The 17098-nt window shown below is 44.9% G+C and overlaps 1 long non-coding RNA gene across 1 annotated transcript in view; it reads right to left on the bottom strand.

The window, feature by feature from the left end:
* The window catches only part of LOC309437035, a 168123-nt gene extending 167447 nt beyond the window's left edge, over positions 1 to 676 (bottom strand). Inside the window, exon 1 of the long non-coding RNA XR_014183475.1 lies at positions 254 to 676. This is a non-coding gene — a long non-coding RNA (uncharacterized lncRNA). The remainder of the gene's footprint in view (positions 1 to 253) is intronic.
* Positions 677 to 17098: the final 16422 nt, after the last annotated feature.

The raw sequence follows: 17098 nt of genomic DNA, 5'->3' as shown, positions 1-17098 counted from the left end.
GTCTGTTTCTCAGAGGTTTCATGTTGTTGAAGCTGGGTTCCTGGAGGTCATTGAAGGTTTTTTGTTTGGTTTTGGTTTAGGAGTATGTTGTAGATTGTTGAAGGTTCTTTTCCCATTGTTCAGGGTTGGTTGTTTTTGAAGCTAGATTGGTTTAGGTTCTTTAAGGTTGGTTATTTCAAGTTGTTTAAGGTTGGTTTAGGTTAGTTGTTCTATGCTGGTTTAAGTAGGCTGTTCTAGCTAAGTTTAGGGCCACCTCGTGGAGCAGCAGGCACCCAGGCCAAATGGCCCAAAGAAGCCGTGGCAAGGGGCCGTGCTCAACGCTGCAGAGGAAGGCAAAAAACCCCCGGAGACACTTGTTATCCCACATGGGGGAAAAAAAAGCCTTCCTCCCCCCAGCTGCAGGGCACGAGAGGCCATCTTCCTGGTGCTTGAGCAGCAGGCAGGAACTGAGCCAAAAGGGCCCAGGGGAGCTCTGCAAAGTGGTCATGCTCAATGCTGCAGAGGAAGGCAAAAAACCCCCGGGGACCAGGGCCAATCTGCCCTGGGGGAAAAAATTCCTTCCTGACCCCAGTGCTGGCGATCGGCTGTTCCCTGAGCATGTGAGCCAGACCTGGCTCCTTGTCCCACAGGCTGCTCACGCCTCCCAGGACGTGCCCAAGTCCTATCCTATCCTATCCTATCCTATCCTATCCTATCCTATCCTATCCTATCCTATCCTATCCTATCCTATCCTATCCTATCCTATCCTATCCTATCCTATCCTATCCTATCCTATCCTATCCTCCCTTGAGCTGGAACCATCTCCCAGACTTCCAAGAGTGCCCAGATGCCTCTGACCTGATGGACCTTGTGGGCAAGAATCCTTCCTGTCCCTGGTGGGACACCAGTGGGTGTTCCAAAGCACTGCAACCCCCTGCAAGCCCTCTACCTCCTATTTCTTACAGCTCCTGAGCCTGGCTCCACAGGGGATGAGGATGGTGAGCTCTGCAGTGCTCCTCCAGAAGAAATTTCCTTGGTCTTGCTACTGCTATCCAGCTGAAAAGGATTTCCATCCATGAACTGAGTTTGGAAGGTGGCCCTTCCAGAAGGTTGTCTTGCAGTAGAGAACCTCCAGCAGCCTCATGCAAGCTCTTCTTCCCTCAGCCCCTGCCCTGTGATTCCACCAGCTTCTCAAGTGCTTCCTCTGGGATGTGTTGGGGCTGCCCCCGGGCCAGCTCTGGCAGTGGACACGGGACCCGGCTGCTCCTTTTGATCCTGCCCGGGGCATTGTGACCTCAGCATTGCTGGGTGGTGGCATTGTGACATGGGGGTGACAGAGCCACACATGTGGAGCCCTGCCCAACCCCCCTCCACCCAGCACCCTTGGGAGGAAGCCTTTGGGGTGCTGGCCCCTAATCAGTCCCTGTACCCACAAGATAGGGGAGTAATCAACCTAACTGTGTCCCTTTTTTGCCAAAAGACAGTGTGGATTTGTTGCCAGTCCCGCCTTACTTCCAGTAGCGCTACTGCCTGTGACAATCTCCTGTTCAATTACGTGAAGGTGCCTTCTGGCTGGCACTTGGGGCAATGACTCACTGTGTTTGGACTTTCTCTTCTTTACACAGCTCCCGCCTCAGTGGATGTTTTGTCACCCATGGGTTTGGGGACTCAGTGGGTTTTCTCTTTTGGGCTGTTTAACACTGGGACCTTCCTCCCCGTGTCCTCTGACCGGGGCTTGCACAGCAAACTGTTTGCTGAGGTGCAGTTTGCAAACCAGCCCTTCCTGTGCAGCTATTGATATAGGTATGTGATGGGGAGTAGGCAATAGTGCAATATTTTTCAGATATGGAGCCCTCAGGGCTCTGTCAGGGATTGTCATGCAGAACTCCAGGCATAACAAAGCAGAATTCCCTCTCCCTCTCCCTCTCTCTCTCTCTCTCTCCCTCCCTCCCTCTCTCCCTCTCCCTCTCCTTCTCCCTCTCCCTTTTTCCTTTTTCCTTTTCACTCTCCTCTCCTTTATTTATTTATTTTTTTTTTAAATTTTTTTATTTTAAACAGAGCAGGAACTTCTGCTAATCCCACACTCTCACCTCTTCATACAGACCACTAGTGTCTGGGTCTTTTATCAGAGCCTCCCACCAAGAACATCTCCCACATTCCAGGAAACAGCCCAGCTGCCTGGCTGTCGGCTCCTCTGGGTAGGGCACTCTTCAGCCCTCCTGACAGATATCCAGATGGGCAGGACAGGGTTCAGGTCCATGGGGAAGGACGGGGAGAAGGGGAAAATAAGGAAGAGGGGTGAGAGTAACTCTACAGCTTAGTGGGTAAGACATGCCTCTGGGGAGATGGGTGATGGATCTATGGTAGTGAAATTGCTGAGAAAGGCACTGGATTTGGGTCCTACTGTCTAATCCTGCTTTCCTATTCTGACTGATAGGCTGGTATATAAAAGGCAGGTGCTGCCTTTGTCTGTGGTTTAACTGTTAGGAGTGCTACAGATTCATTCTGATTTCACCAGAGGATGAAGCTTTACATGGCAAATCAGCAGAGCAATGCCTAGGAGAAGCGTGCTGATGGGGCTGGGAGGCACACCACTCTAGAGGTAGCCCCAGATGTGTGCAGTTTTGGAAGGCATCAAAGAAAACTCTGTTGGCAGAAATATCATCATACAGACATTGGAAACCTGTGGTCTAGATGTGGGCTTAGAGACTGAACCTACTGTTTCTGGGTATATAAAGTCAGTGTGGGTGCTCATGGATCTGGCTAAACCTGTGTATGCCTCTGATTTTGTATCTGTAAAATTTGGAAACTGCTGTACCTAAAACATGAGGATAAATAACTATGGTTTAAACCAGACCTTCATGAAATTAATGTAAAGATACTTGTGAGTTTCACAGGCATTGGAGCAGCTCTTGCTAATAATTGCAAAAGCACTCCAGGATCCTTCTAATGGAATGTGCTGTAGTCATGGTGAGTATCTAAAATATTTGCTCTAATAAAAAAATCCATTCTACATTTTGATGGGTAGCCTATTTTATTGGTAGTAAGAAAATACTTGCATGAACTTAATCAAAATAGCATGAGAAACAGGGAGATACAACAACAATGCTTGTCTGCTTTCCCAGTTGTGGTGGTGGCTACAGCATCTACCAAATGTGTCCACGTTTGTGTGAACTCTAGTGACGTTATTACAGAAGCAGTTACTTTCTTTAGAAGAGTACCCAGTTGTTACTGCTGCTTAGTGAACCCAGCACTACACCAGAATCCAGGATGGCTACGCTCTGGTACCAGCTCTGTCATGGGGTTGCTGAATGGTCTTGGTCCTGTCACTCCTTGCCTGCCCAACCTTCTGTGAAATGAAATTTCATTTAATATCTTTTTTTTTTTTTTTTTTTTTCCCCGAGTGCTTTTCCAGAGCTCTCTGTAAGAGCAAATGATTTGCTTTGTTTGCAAGAGAAGATGCTCTCCCAGGCCAGGCACCGCAGGAGGCCTTGGGATGTGCTAGAAATATGGCCCAACATAGCCCTGGTCCAACAGAGCACTGGGGTGTAGGTGCAGCCCCAACTTCCAAGGGGTGTCACTGCCTCAGTGGCTCATATTTTGCTGCTGCTGGAGACCTCAAGCAGCAGAAATGAGAGCAGGCATCTGCTCACATAAAAAAGAGGGAAAGAGTAAATTTTCATCAGTGAGACCTGTTATGAGGCGTTTTACAAACACATGCAGAGGTGGGTCTGTGGTGTGGGAAGCTCAAAGGCAGGCACAGCCAGAAAGTGGAATGAAGGTAGTTTGGAAGAAAAATCAGGAAAATATAGGACTTGTAACAACAATGTAGGTGTTCCTGCTCTGACAGGGGGATTGGACTAGATGATCTTTTGAGGTCCCTTCCAATCCCTAACATTCTGTGATTCTGTGTGATTCTGTAATACTGTTTGCTTTCTTTTGACTGCTTTCCTGGAGTATACTTAGACTGTTACCTAATTTTTCATGTATGTTAGTATCCACAGAGGCTGAATGGAAACTATCTGGGTGCAACAGTGACTGGGGAGGAAAAGATTACCTCGGGCTGAAAAATAATGTAATATTTCTTCTTATTGTATCCTACTGTATCAAAAATATCTTTGAATTCTTCTGGTTTCTTATTGTCTGGCTAGATCGTACACAGCACCCATTGTATGTTCTAACCAGTCTTAATTCATTGCAAATGTTCAGCCCTAAAACTGCTTGTGTTTCCAGTCCCACTGTTGTAAAAGTAATTGACTTCATAGGGTTATTATGCATTTGCCTAATTATTGATATTTCTCTCCCTGTATGATGCTAATTTAACTTTTACTTTTTCCATCTTGGATTCATTCCTGATTTTCTTGTTTACTTTTTTGTCCTGGCAGTATGTTGGCTTGGGTTCCAAGTATCAAATTTAACTGTGACAGGGTCTCTATTCAATTCCAAAATTATTTTCCATTCTTTATTTTCCTCAGTATTGACATGGGACACAGTTCCAATAAACAGTTCATATAGCGTAGTATTTCTGATGGCATATGCATTTCTGCAAACTATATTTTTGTTTGTTTGTTTGTTTTTTCAGCTCTGCGTATATTCTTATCTACAGAAATTGTATTTTGTGATATTTAGTAATGTATCTCCCGTAAACCCAATTTTGCCCAAGTTTATTGCTCACTGGTTGCACAATTGTTCTTTATTTAAAAAAAACCCTTCTAGTTTTTAAAATAACATTCTCTGCACCTCACCTTCAGTTAGTTTACTATGTGACCCGGCATAATGAAACCCCTCCAGTACCTCAGATAAATAGCAATGTGCAACTGCTCAACTTCTAGAAGGGTGCGGGAAGATTTAATGCATTAGCTTTGGGATATGCAAACAGCTCTGCTTAGCTCAAATATAAGATGGTCCGAATAATTCAAGGATAAGGAAATACAGAATGGAGGTTCTTACTAGCAATACAGGGTTGTGAATTAAACAGTGGATCTTGGGTTTTGTTTTCAAATCTGCTATCTAGAAAATTTCATTGGGGTTTTTTGTCTTTTTGCAAAAATACACGTGAATATTATAGTCATCTGGACATTTGTACTTGACATGCTTGGTAGCCATTGCTCAGTTTTACACTGGCTCCAAAATGAATGTGTTCAGGAGCTTGTGAATTCTGTGTCCAGTCTAACAGAGGTAAAATTGAGTATTGCGCATTTAAATTTTGTATTTTGAAGGCATAAGCAGGATGTAACTGCTCAAGAGCCTTGTGATGGACCTCTGCACAGGGGCTGGCTAGAGAGTAGTAAGCGTCTGAAGCTGGAGTTTAGAATATCATCTGAATGATATCACCTTATCAGTGAATATGATCACTTACATCATTTACTTGCTGCTTTTGAGCAAGGGAAAATATCCCTAGTAAAAATACAAGTCTGTTCATGAACAACTCATAAATAGAGAAGGGAGATAATGTCTTATTTAATAAGTGACACCAAATAATTTGCTCCATCCGCATTTTTCCAGAAATACGGTTAACTCAGTCAAACTGCATATCCTGACATTTAATGAGTAATTTCTTATGTGTACATTTAACCAGGAAAAAACAGGAAATTCACATCTATGGAGAAAGTCAACAAAAGGCCTGTGTGTTGTGACAAAGTTAAAACTGCAGTATATACTTCAATATATACATTTCCTGGTTTCTTGTTATATTAACTATGCATCCTTTGCCTGCCGTTATTTGAAGCCCAAGGCTTTCACAGCAGGTGCATGAAGTTAAGCTTATGTCCTTGTCAGACAGACACTCAATTAAATAGTCTGATTTTTCAGAAATACTGGATATATTTCACCTCCCTTTTGCTGAAAAGCTACATTTTGAAAAATCACATCAGAGGTATTGAATTTAATTTACTGAGTGGCAGCTGGGTTTAAACACTGGGACTGCCAAATAAAAAACAAAAACCAAAACCAAAAACCAAACCCAAAAAATGCAGTTCAGGGTTTTTTGTGAAAACAGAATGTGCTGCTTTTCTTCAGTTTATTAATGCATCTGTGGTCAACCTGGTAGCAGAGGTTGTCTTTGTGCATGACTACCATTGGATGCTTTGGAGATGGGGACAACAAGTTAGGCAACAATAAAATAATTTCTTACCTTGCTAGTGTTTGAGTCTAGCTGCTCTCAGGCAGTGATGAGTGTGTACTGTATAGCATACAGGCTATAGCCCCTCCAAAATGAGGTTGGGTTATTGGCTTTGATCTTAGCGTACAACATTGTGAAGACGTTTTTCATCCACTTGATCCCTGGGCTTCATGGCAATGAGCTGCATCTGGGGCATCAGGTGCGTCATCCCCAAATCCCCATGAAACTGTTGTCAGAGGGTATAGGGAGGCAACTAGGAAAGCTAAGGCCTCCTTAGAATTAAACCTGGCGAGAGGGGTCAAGGAGAACAGAAAGAGTTTTTTCAAATACATGGCAGATAAAACTGACACCAGTGGCAACGTAGGCCCACTGATGAATGAGGTGGGTGCCTGGTGACAGATGATACAGAAAAGGCAGAGTTACTGAATGCCTTCTTTGTCTCTGTCTACTCTGCTGGAAGCTGTCCTGAGGAGCCCCGTACCCCTAAGGCCCCAGAGGAAGTCAGGGCAATGGAGGAGTCTGCCTTAGCTGATGAGGACTGGGTTAGGGAGCAATTAGGCAATCTGGACATCCATAAATCCATGGGTCCAGATGTGATGCACCCGCGGGTGCTGAGGGAGCTGGCTGAGGTCATTGCTGGACCACTCTCCATCATCTTTGCCAAGTCTTGGGAAGCGGGAGAGGTGCCTGAGGACTGAAGGAAAGCAAATGTCGCTCCAGTCTTCAAAAGGGCAAGAAGGAGGACCCGGGTAACTATAGACGGGTCAGCCTCACCTCTGTCCCTGGAAAGGTGATGGAACAACTTATCCTTGGTGCCATCTCAAGGCACATCAAGGATAAGAGGGTCATTAGGGACAGTCAACATGGCTTCAACAAGGGGAAGTCGTGCTTGACCAACCTCATAGCCTTTTATGAGGACATAACGAGGTGGATAGATGATGGCAGAGTGGTGGATGTGGTCAACAAGCTGGGAGGAGTGGCTGACACACCTGAAGGCTGCGCTGCCATCCAGCGAGACCTGGACAGGCTGGAGAGTTGAGCGGGGAAAAATTTAGTGAAATATGACAAGGGAAAGTGTAGAGTCTTGCATCTGCGTAAGAACAACCCCAGGTTCCAGTATAAGTTGGGAATGACCTATTAGAGAGCAGTGTAGGAGAAAGGGATCTGAGGGTCCTGGTGGACAGCAGGATGACCGTGAGCCAACACTGTGTCTTTGTGGCCAAGAAGGCCAATGGCATCCTGGGGTGTATTAGAAGGGGGATGGTTAGTAGACTGAGAGAGGTTCTCCTCCCCCTTTACTCTGCCTTGGTGAGACCACATCTGGAGTGTTGTGTCCAGTTCTGGGCCCCTCAGTTCCAGAAGGACAGGGAACTGCTGGAGAGAGTCCAGCGCAGGGCAACAAAGTTGATTAAGGGAGTGGAGCGTCTCCCGTATGAGGAAAGGCTGAGGGAGCTGGGTCTCTTTAGCTTGGACAAGAGGAGACTGAGGGGTGACCTCATTCATGTTTATAAATATGTAAAGGGTGAGTGTCAGGAGGATGGAGCCAGGCTCTTCTTGGTGGCAACCAATGATAGGACAAGGGGCAGTGGGTGCAAACTGGAACACAGGAGGTTCCACTTAAATATGAGAAGAAACTTCTTCACAGTGAGGGTGCCAGAGCACTGGAACAGGCTGCCCAGGGAGGTTGTGGGGTCTCCTTCTCTGGAGAGAGTGAAAACCCACCTGGACACATTCCTGTGTAACCTCATCTGGGTGTTCCTGCTCCAGCAGGGGGATTGGACTAGATGATCTTTCGAGGTCCCTTCCAATCCTTAACATTCTGTGATTTGTGAGCTGTAAAATCTGTGGCCCACAACAGGAAGAATGGTTTGTGACTTTTGCTGTAAAACTACAAAGGACTTGCATTTATGCAAAGGGCTGGTGTTACCTGCTAGTGTTGCTGCATGCTTCTGGCATCAAAGGCCAGAATATTACTAGGCACATCATGAGGAATCTCTACCCATGGATGTCTCTGTGAAATGGAGGGAAGAGGTCAAAAAACACATCCTCAGCCCTCACTAGCTAAAAAAGTGCTCCAATTTGCTGCTGGCATGGGTGAGGCAGACACTGATCAGCCCTTGGTACTGGCTGCAGAACAGCTTGCTTGGTAAGGTACAACAGATGTAATGCTCTCAGGAAATGGTACAAATACCAAGAGATTTAAACAAAATGAGCTATAATAAAATTATTAAAATAAGTGGCACAAGTTCAAATGGGTCTCAGCAGTTCCTGTTTCAGAGTAGAACTGTGGAGACTTTTAAGCACTGGAAAACTGAAGTCATGACAACAGCCTCTTGATGCAGGTATTGGGGAAAGGAAGCAAAGTTGTCTTTCTACCGGTCTTGGTAAACTTGTGATAGGAACTACTTAACAGAGATGGGGTGATCCTGAATTTTTTTTTTTTTTTAACGTGTCACTAGCCCTCAAAGGATGCTTAAATGAAACTTGGGCACTTCCTCCTTGCTGTCAAATCATATTGATATTGTAAGAGTCCATAAAATCATAGAATGGTTTGGGCTGGAAGGGACCTCAAAGATCATGGAATTCCAACCTCCCTGCCACCCTAAGCCATGGTTCCACTAGACCAGGTTGCTCAAAGCCCCCTTGAACCTGGCCTTCAACACTTCCAGGGTTGAGTTATCCACAACTTCTCTGGAAAACCTGTTCCAGTATCTCACCACCCGCATGATGGAGAATTTCTTCCTTATATGTAATCTAAATCCACCGTCTTTCAGTTCAAAGCCATTACCACTCCTCTCATCTTACATGCTCTTGTAAAAATCCCTCTCCAGCTTTCTTATAAGCCCACTTTAGGTACTAGAAGGCTTCTAGAGGGTCTCCCCATAGCCTTCTCTTCTCCAGGCTGAACAACCCCAACTCTCTCAGCCTGTCTTCATAGGAGAGGTGCTCCAGCCCTCTGATCATCTTCAGGGCCCTCTTCTGGACTCACTCCATAAGGTCCATGCCCTTCTTATGTTGGGGGCCCCAAAGCTGGACGCAGTACTTCAGGTGAGGTCTCACCAGAGCAGAGTAGGGGGGACAAATCACCACCTTCAACCTGCTGGCCATGCTTCTTTTGATGCAGCCCAGGGTACAGGTGGTTTTCTGGGCTGCAAGAGCACATTGCTGGCTCATGCTGAGCTTTTATTTAACCAGCACCCCCAAATCCTTCTCTGCATGGCTGCTGTCAATCCCTTCCCTGCTCAGCTGGTATTTGTGCTTGAGATTGCCTGACCCACGTGCAGGACCTTGTACTTGGCCTTGTTGAACTTCATGAGGTTCACCTGAGCCCATCTCTCAAGCCTGTCAAGGCCCCCCTGGATGGCATCCCTTCCCTCCAACCTGTCAACTGCAACACACAGCTTGGTGTAGTTGGAAAACTTGCTGAGGGTGCCCTGTCACCAACAAAGATGTTAAACAGTGCCGGTCCCAATACCAACCCCTGATCTGCTCCATGATCTTGCTGGGCACAGAGGTGAGACTGACTGCCCTGTAGTCCCCTGGGTCATCCTTTTTTCCCTTTTTGAAAATGGTGTTGTGTAGCCCCTTTTCCAGTCAGTGGGAACTTCTTGGGGCTGCCATGACTTCTCAAATATGATGACATGATGGGTAGTAGCTTGGCAACTTAATCTGCTATTTCCCTCAGGACCCACAGATGCATGTCATCAGGTTTCACTAACTTGTGCGCCTTCAGGTTCCTTAGATGATCTCAAACCTGATCTTCTTCTACAGTGGGTGGATCTTCATTCTCCCAGTCCCTTCCTTGGCCTTCTGCGACTTGGGCAGTGTGGCTGGAGCACTTGCTGGTGAAGACTGGACAAAAACGTCATTGAGTACCTCAGCCTTCTGCATATCCTGGGTAACCAGGTCTCCTGTTTCCTTCTGGAGAGGGACCACATTTCCCTAGTCTTCCTTTTATCACTGATGTAGCTATAGAAGATTTTCTTGTTGTTCCAGGGCAGAGTAGAGGGGAAGGAGAACCTCTCTCAACCTGTCCTAAGAATCTTGACCTCTGCCATCTCATAGTCACTGCAGCCAAGGCTGCCCTTGAGATTTGCATTCCCCATGAGCGCCTCGTTGCTGAGACCAAGGTCCAGCATAGGACCTCTTCTTGTTGGCTCCTCTATCACTGGGAGAAAGAAGTTATCATCAATGCATTCCAGGAACCTCCTGGATTGCTTGTGCCCTGCTGCATTGTCCCTCCAACAGGTATCAGGGTGGTTGAAGTCCCTTATGAGGGCCAGGGCTTGTGAACGTGAGGCTGCTCCTATCTGTCTATGTCTATGGAGGCCTCATCTGCTCAGCCTTCATGGTCAGGTGGCCTGTAGCACACCTGCACTGTAGTGTCAACTGTTCTTGCTCTTCCTTTAATCCTGACCCATCAGCTCTTGGTCACCTCCTCATCCAACTCCAGGCAGAGCTCCATGCACTCCATCTGGTCATTGACATAAAGGGCAAACACCCACAATATACCCTGCCTGCCCTTCCTGAAGAGCCTGTGCCCTTCCGTTCCAACACTCCAGTCATAATAACAATCCCACCACGTCTCTGGGATGCCAACAAGATGACAGCCCTGTAGGTGTGCCCGCATGTAACTTCTCTTGTTTATTCCCCATGCTACGTGCATTTGCATTGAGGTATTTAAGTTGGGCCCTTGATGAAGGTGACTCACTGGCTGGAATCCCTTTGTGCTGCTTTTCAGGCGCTCTTCTGCTGACCTGTGATCTTCCTCCAGGCTCTGGGCATCTATTGCTGTCACTGCCATCAAACTGGTAGGAGTGGGATAGATTGAAGTTCTCAATCCTTGCCTCGATTTGTCTTACCAAGAGCCAAAAAGATGTGTTTCTTTCCTTAAACCGTAACTTAAGATTGTGGCAGGAAAGGGCAGGTCACTCCTGGTGATGCTGGGAAACCTCTCAGGTTCTTGGTTGCACGACTCACCCTATTGGGCAGGTATGGTCAACTTGGCAGTCTTCTTGCCAAGTCACATGGAGAGGACCTGCTGAGATGTTTTGGCCTTCCTTATTAGTATGGGACACTGTTTGTTTCCTGTGTTTGTCCAGGCACTTGGACTCCACAGATCTCCTCCTTTTGCAGCAAGCCAGCTCGTGGGTGGTTTTGACCTATAGCTGTTGGAGGCACCTGTGTGAATTATGGTGTGCATAAAAGAAGACTTGTGTATCCTTCTGGACAGTTACATGGTTGCTTGTGATTTCAGGAGACTGAATGTGATAATCCACATGTTCTCTGCCCATCACATATGTATTTCTATTGTAAATTAGAAAAGCATTTGTACAGTCAAAGAATGGTGTGAAGATTTCCTTGAATAGCTACAAAAAATCTCACCATCGTTTCTTTTTTCAAAAAAAGTCAATCCATGTTGGTTTTGTCAAATGAATTTAAAACATCATATAATTTTTTGAAGTTAGGGGGCAGGTACACTAGAATTAATAAAATGAGATTCAGTAAACGAAAGATATTAAGTGGTTTATAACTGTAGAAAAACCCCAGACATTTCATTTGTAGAAAATTACTAGATTATGCATCTGAACTGAAAAAAGTGAGTATATTTACACAAACAAATGTGTTAGATTTGAGTCATCTACACAAGATTTGGTTAAACTCATTAGAATTCCCCAAAGAAGTGTAATTCCATACATTAGGTTGTATAAATGGGAATATCACTTGTACTGCAATCTTCCATAGTCTTTGGCTGCAAAAATAGATTTATTCATTTTGGACTAGCACAATTGTTTTAAAAAGACATTTAGCAGAAAAATAGGAGAGCATGAGCAGCTATAATGACAGGTTTGAAAGCAAGAGCTAGAAAAGTGATTAAAACCAGACGAGGTTCAGTGCGGAAACCAGAAGTCTGAGAGGAGACATGCAAATACCTCCTCAAACAGGAATAAGTGTGTTAGGGGTATTAGGACTCATTTGTTCGTTACCCTCAGGTAACGAGGGTAGAAGACATTAATCAACACTTGATCAGGGATGCTGTAGCGGTACAAAGCCAAATTCGCACTGCTTTCCATGGCTTCAGCAGAGCTGTCCCCACTGTGCTTACCAATGAGTCTGGTGCCGTGAGCACTGGAGCAGGGAAAGAGTGGGGAGGTGCTGGGGAGCCAGAGCTGGGGTTTTACGGCAGGAGCGGGCAGGGAGATTTGCGTATGCCAAATCAGTCAGGTTGAAAATGCTCTTCCTAAATTAATCAGTGGTCCCTTCTGTCCCAGGTGACCTCTCTGTTGAGATATGCCTTCTCTTCTAATACCTATAAAAAGTCTCCTAAAATATCATGATGGAGAGGCACGGTTGTCCATAGACAAAATCTGTGCTGCAAACGGTCTGGGGCAGGGTTGTCATTGCATTCTTAGCGTTAAGCCTTGTGGACCCAAATTAAATCTTCTGATTGCATATGCCACAACTGGGATGAGATGCTCTCTCTTTCCTCCTTCTGTTCCTTTGTTCTCCTTCTCTTCTTTGTTTCAATAAAAGCTACTGCAGCATACGCATATCAAAAACCTGAAAGTTGTCTGGCCCTTCAGATCAAGGAATGGATTCAAATTCACTGCCTCAGGATATGTGTCAAGTCACTGCGCTTATCTTGCTCTCGTATTACTGACTTTCTAGTTTTCACTGGGAGTAGCTTTCTGCTCTTACTTATTGGTGTTCAAACCACGAATGAGAGAAGCCAGTGCAGAATAGCACCTCCGTGCTGAAATTGGGCAGGGTTCCCTCCTTCCTTTGAGTTTCAAGGAGAGGAAAAAAGGAGATTGGGAGATCTGGGCGGTAAGAGTGAAACTGGCCTGATGTCTGCCTTATGGCAGTAGTCCATTGTTACCATAATTGTTCTTATTTCTATTTGCAATTATAAATGAGGCGTACTGTAGATTACCTTACGTTACTACTGAAACTGACAATAATATGAAAAGCACAAGCCAGTGTGTGAGGGAGCATACTGACGCCAGTATTTTCCCAAGAGTTCATTTTTTTGCCTAAACGTAAATGCATTATATGACTTCCAGCATTTACTCCTGCAGTCCACAGAGCTATACTTTTAGCCTCTTTCTTCAGAGTTACTTAAAGTTTTCAGAGCCCCTTTGGAAAATCTAACAGAACAAAATAATGTAGGATACATCTAAATCCAGCAGACCTTTAGAAACAGAAATTAATCCTCTGAAAATCCTTCTACCAACCCAGCAAAACTTGTTGGCTAACAAAATATTTAATCAGACATATTGCATGCAGAGGGGATATTCATGTCTGTGTTTACGCTGTGATTCAGGTCTGGTTAGAGGCAGTGGCTAGGCAGCTGTTTTTGACGTAGTCTATATATTTTTTTAATATACATAGATATGTGTGTGTGTGTATGTAGGCTTTGGAAGATTCCACCTTTCTATGCTTGTAAGGCTGGGAAATAATTTTTTCAAAGTGGGTTTATATTTTACATGTGCTGATATGCTTATATGTATATATCAGTAGGAAGTATTAAAAAGAGAAATAAACCAGTAAAAATTATGAGGAATGAGGTTTCATGAGATGTTGCAATACTGTTCTGTCTGTAAAAGGCCAGATTCTGGATTTCACAGAATCGCAGAATGTCAGCGATTGGAAGGGACCTCGAAAGATCATCCAGTCCAATCCCCCTGCTGGAGCAGGAACACCCAGATGAGGTTACACAGGAAGGCGTCCAGGTGGGTTTTGAATGTCTCCAGAGTAGGAGACTCCACAACCTCCCTGGGCAGCCTGTTCCAGGCTCTGTCACCCTCACTGTGAAGAAGTTTCTTCTCATATTTAAGTGGAACCTCCTGTGTTCCAGTTTATACCCATTGTCCCTTGTCTTATCATTGGTTGTCACTGAGTTGTAAGTGATACCTGGCTTCATCCTCATGACACTCACCCTTTACGTATTTCTAAACATTAATGAGGTCACCCCTCAGTCTCCTCTTTTCCAAGCTAAAGAGACCCAGCTCTCTCAGCCTTTCCTCATAAGGGAGATGCTCCACTCCATTTGGAGGGTAAGTTGATACAGCATTATGCTCCGGGCTCCAAAAGTCATTCTGCATGCTGCAGGTATTCTTGTCTTTATGGATTTGCCAAATCTAATGACAGAAGTCCTGGTTTTGGCGTCCCTAGGCGGGCAGCAAAACACTAAGGTGCTGGTTGCTGAGGCAGGAACCCTGTTAGTGTCTCTGCGTAGCTGCGTGTTGTGCTGTGTTGGTGGACCACCTCATCTAGACGTGGCTTGAAGGTCTGAGCGTAGCACTTCTTTGCTCAGTGTAGTTGTGCAATTCAGCTCTGGTGGAACAAACACTGTGGCAGTACCAATGCCAGCTTGGGCTTTAGGGACCTTGCGAGGTCTGCCCTGGAAGCAAGGGGTCAACTTCTCCTTTGCCTGTGAGATGTGTTGTGTCTGCTCACACAATGTCAACACTTTTGCATGCTAAGCGAAGGTTCGGTGGGTTCAAATGTAGATCAGTTAGTAATTTGAGGTGTAAAATGTAACACATGAAATGTGCACAATGAAACACATCATGCTGTGGGAAACGAGCAAAGGGTTAAAAGTCTGGAGTTGGAAGTTGGGAGACTTCTGACCCTGCCGTGATCTCTCTGTGAGACCTTGCACAACTCCTGTTACCTCTCTGCCTCTGTTTCTCCATTTATAAATCATTTCCTGCTCTGTGTCATATGAACCAGTTCATGCTTGGGCAGTTTTGAACATTAAACACTCTTAAAAAGGCTAAGTAGTATTATATAATAATACCTTTTTCCCTGGTGTGATGAAGCCTGTATCTGTTCTCTGACTTGACGGCAGGAAGGAAGGTTCACTCTGAACAGGCCAAAGTACATGAGGGATTGATTAAGAAAAAGAAGTGGAGGAAGGCGGGAGGAGAAGGGCAGTTGATGGGGAGAGGCAAGAAGTGGAGAAATGTCGATTCACTGACACATCTTAACACAGTGGAAAGCAGAACCTGACCTTAAATAAGGTAACATGAGGCTCGTATACAGCAAAAAATCCTAAAAGCAGTTTATTTCAGGAGTTATCCTGAAGTTTTGGTAACAGAGAAGCAGGAGGAGGAACCACATTCCAATACATTGAGGTTCATCGTCCACTGACCTAACTAGCTGCTGTTAGAAAAATGGACCAGAACCGCTATGTGGAAGATGCTCTTTAAAGCAAACGTGTACCTTCCCTGGCAAGTCATGCACAGTTCTTAGTTTTACCAGATCTCACGGCTGAACAACAGCTGGGTGCACAAGCAGTCGGGGGTATGTGTAGGCTGGCCCTCGGAGCTCTAACATGCTAAGGCTCTGTGCTATATGCCTTTCCCAGGGGATTTTCGCATGTCAGAAAAAGGGTAAGCTTCATCATATTTTAGAGGAAAATAAGATCTGTGTTAAGGTATGAATTGCAAAAGTTATTTAAATATAATAAATAAGAAGGGTTCTTGAGGCACATTTTCAGTTTAAAACTGTGGGGACATCTGTTCAGAAATACGTAATCAGGACTAGCAGTGTAAGTCGTGTATATTTAGGATCCAAGAGAAGGACACATACGTACACATACACTTTCTCTGCATGAAAATGCAACAGTTTAAGATCCATGACTGGGGGTGAAAAGGGTTACAAGAAGACAGCAACCTAGTGAAGGTAACTGGGAGAGCTGTGAGTCACTTTGAACTTCAAGACTGAAATGTTGAACCTGATGCTGTGGAAAAAGGGCACTCAGTGAAGGTATCTGAAGAGAGTGATTGTATTTAGGGTAACAGGCAAAGAAGGTAGTGTTTCCAGTTCTGGTTTATGTGGATGTCACCCAGGTGAGAGAGGAGAAAGTTGTGGCTGTCAGGAGAGAAATTGCTGAAGGTCTGGACAGGTGAATGGGCAGAAAGAAATCAGATTTTAGTATAATGGAAGGAGTAATGTGAAGATACAAGATGCACTAAACACTCGCACATGGCAGGCCCTACGTAGGTGAACAAGAGAGGAGCTGGAATCCTTTCACACATTTAAGTGGGGTTTTACTAAATTTTGGGTTGATGGCGAAATGACAAAGACAGTAAAGCATGATGGCTCTGGGAGATAAAGAAACATAGTCAGACATTTTATGGTTGTTGAAATAGATGAAATTTGAGATTACTTGAAATAGCCACTCGTTTACTACGTCTTGTTTCAGGAAATTACCAACAAGAGGAAGCAGCCAGGTCTAAATAAATATAGCAAATGAAAGCATAAGGAAAACTATGGAAATTCAGGTCTAAATGTAATGTGTGAGAAGCTATTTTGGAGGAAGAGAGTTTAATCTGATCCTAAACCAAGCCATCTGTGCCTGTCTTTACTTTCACTACTCTTATCTCTGTACTATCACAACACTAAAATTTGGGATCTGAATCAAAAGTTCAATTAACGCTGACTTCACATTCTATGTAATCACTTAAATTCCAGGTTTTTCATCTTCACCTGTGTATACATCCTCCCTTCCCCCTCTGCAAACCCAAGCCTTGTGTGCATACCTGGCGGACATCCATCCACGGGATTCAAATAAATTTTGGCTTGTTTTGCTTTCCATGCTGTTACTAGACACTGGTGAGGCAGAGTTTCTTAAATGTCAGCCCTTGCTGCTCTACAACTTCAAGAAAGGGGAAGAAATTATGCATCTTCAGCCAAGACTTGGTTGAGACAGTGGTGGCCCAAGCTGGGCAGAGTGGCACCACTTAACACACCGTAGTAGCAGATGGTTGCTGTAGCAATGAGCAAGAAGTTATCTTTCTGTCTTCAGGTGACATTTTGCAGTTACAAACTTGTAATAGAGTAGCATAGTTTCCCTGCATAGATACTACTGGCCTGTTAGAAGCTGATTCTATGGGAGATCTGGTACCCCTCTAGACCTCATGGATTTGTGAATAGGCGCTATTTCTAGCTCCAGTTGTGTATGACATATCTGTCTAGGGCAAAAGAGCT

Source organism: Streptopelia decaocto, assembly GCF_964273445.1.
Source record: "Streptopelia decaocto genome assembly, chromosome: 2".
In the NCBI taxonomy this organism is placed as follows: domain Eukaryota; kingdom Metazoa; phylum Chordata; class Aves; order Columbiformes; family Columbidae; genus Streptopelia; species Streptopelia decaocto.
This window is presented reverse-complemented; position numbering and strand designations above follow the sequence as displayed.